General features: G+C 35.7%; 1 long non-coding RNA gene across 1 annotated transcript in view; it reads right to left on the bottom strand.

Moving 5' to 3' along the window:
• The window catches only part of LOC111083429, a 4,436-nt gene extending 2,781 nt beyond the window's left edge, over window positions 1–1,655 (bottom strand). Inside the window, exon 1 of the long non-coding RNA XR_002609028.1 lies at window positions 1,579–1,655. This is a non-coding gene — a long non-coding RNA (uncharacterized LOC111083429). The remainder of the gene's footprint in view (window positions 1–1,578) is intronic.
• Between the last annotated feature and the right edge of the window lie 642 nt (window positions 1,656–2,297).

The following is a 2,297-nucleotide window of genomic DNA, read 5'->3' as shown; positions in this document are numbered from 1 at the left end:
ACTCTGCTTTTGCTAGTATACTTAGCTAACATAACACTGAGGTAGTCTGGTGTTTCTAGTTCACCAACCTAGCCTGATGCTGAGCTAGCTTAGTGTTTCTAGTTCACCAACCTAGCCTGATGCTGACCTAGCCTAGTGTTGCTAGTTCACCAACCTAGCCTGGCACTGAGCTAGCTTAGTGTTTCTAGTTCACCAACCTAGCCTGACGCTGACCTAGCCTAGTGTTTCTAGTTCACCAACCTAGCCTGATGCTGACCTAGCCTAGTGTTTCTAGTTCACCAACCTAGCCTGACGCTGACCTAGCCTGGCACTGAGCTAGCCTAGTGTTTCTAGTATATGGAATTAGTGTAACATTTGTAGGTGTTTCTTCAATACCGAACTAGCCAATTGTTTCTACTCCACTAAGTTAACCTGGTTTTTCTTGTACACTTAGCTAGTCTGGTGTTTCTAGTATAGACACTCTAGTTAAGAAAAAAAAATATGAATTTCAAATCACAGTTAAATCATAAACGTACATTTTCGGGGTTGTACTTCAACTATAATAGTTTTATACCTAATAACTTCAAAGAGAATATAATTAGAATTCTCGTATATCGAGCTCATAAACTATGTAGTAATGTCGAACTGTTTAAATATGAAGTGAAAAACATAAAAAATTACTAATGTTTGAATGACTTCCCAATAAAAGTTTTAACACGAGTTATCAACGAGTACATCAACAAAGGGGCCACCCCTAAGGAAGAGAAAGATAATGTGCCAAAAAAGATTATGTATATAACACTACCATTTACTGGAACACATGCTTTGAAAATCAAGAAAAATATAAAGAACTTCCTTTGTAATGTTTATCCACAAGTTGAACTACGTGTGATACTTAAACCAGAATAGAGAATAGGGAACTATTTTGTATTCAAAGACAGAATGTGCAAAGCGGACCGATCACAGATATCAGTGCTCTGTTTGTGATAGTGTGTATATACGGTCGACGGCTAGGAGGCGTAGTGATCGAGTTAAAGAATGTAATGTGTCAAGGTATGCAGAATTATTAAACATTTTCCGACATAAAGAAGAATGCAAGTGTAAAAATTGAATAATTCCAAATTTTCGGAAAGGCTGAAAATGGGCATTGACTACGGTTAAAAGAAACATTAGCCATAAAGAACGTAGCACCTGAATTAAAACAGGAAATCCAGCACCGGTGAGCAGATGTTAAAAGTGTGAGAAGAGAGGAAAAAGTTTTGTACGTTTGAAATTACCTTGTGTTATTTATTTAAATAGTAAACTAGCCTGGTGTTTATAGCATACTGATCTGACCTGGTATTTCTAGCTAGTGTGGTGTTTCTACAATACTGTGTTAGCCTGGCGTTTCTAATAATAATATGGTGAGTTAACTTGGTGTTTCAGTTAATACTGAGTTAGTTTGGTATTTTTAGTATACCGAACAAAACTAGTGATTGTAGTATATACATTACCTTTACTTTGGTTTAGTGTCCTCACACATAACTTTTTTTTGTATTTTAACTATACTCGCATTTTAGGATAGTTCTTTTTAAGAAAAGCCTTAAGCCAATTTCATACCTGATAGCGTCCTCCATGCTGAAGACATCAATGACAGAGTTGAGAGGGTAAGCTACCCACGCATAAGCCACGGAGCTAGGAAATAATTAGTTTCAGTTCAGTAATTCTAATGTTTTTTCCTTAATCTTACTTTACTTGAATTAATGAGACTTGTGACTGATATCTACTCACAACGATATGACTTGTGTATTTTTTAAATACCTTATGAGGAAGACTGGAACTAGTAATAACTAACTTGATAGGATACCACCATGTAAAATAAATCTAGATTTAAACATAATAAACAAACTCAAGAAATTATGTTATTTCTAATGTCGGGAAGAAAATAGATGAGCTCAAACTGAAATAGAAGATAAGATGTAATAAGAAATACTGAGGGCGGTTAGATTTGGATGATGTCTCTCTATATGTAAGAGAAACTTTAATTTATTAATCTGTTAACTTTCTTTTGGGGGCATTATTTGTTATCTAGACTACCGAAACGGAGCATAGTGTACTTAGATTTTGGTGGAATTTTTTTTATAGGATGCAAACAAAAGATTAGCTGAAAAAATCACATTAGTTGAGCCTGGGGGGGGGGGGAATAGTTAATTGGATTGAAGGGTTGTTCGATGGGAAAAACAAATCGTTATTATTAATGGAATCCATTCAGACTGGACCCATGCCACCACTGAGAGGTCAGTATCTGGGTCTTTCTTTTCTTATTGATAGTAGCCAGT

This window comes from Limulus polyphemus, unplaced genomic scaffold (genome assembly GCF_000517525.1).
Source record: "Limulus polyphemus unplaced genomic scaffold, Limulus_polyphemus-2.1.2 Scaffold9482, whole genome shotgun sequence".
Taxonomy (NCBI): Eukaryota; Metazoa; Arthropoda; class Merostomata; order Xiphosura; family Limulidae; genus Limulus; species Limulus polyphemus.
Note: the sequence above shows the minus strand (reverse complement) of the source record. Positions and strands in the feature narration are given on the sequence as shown.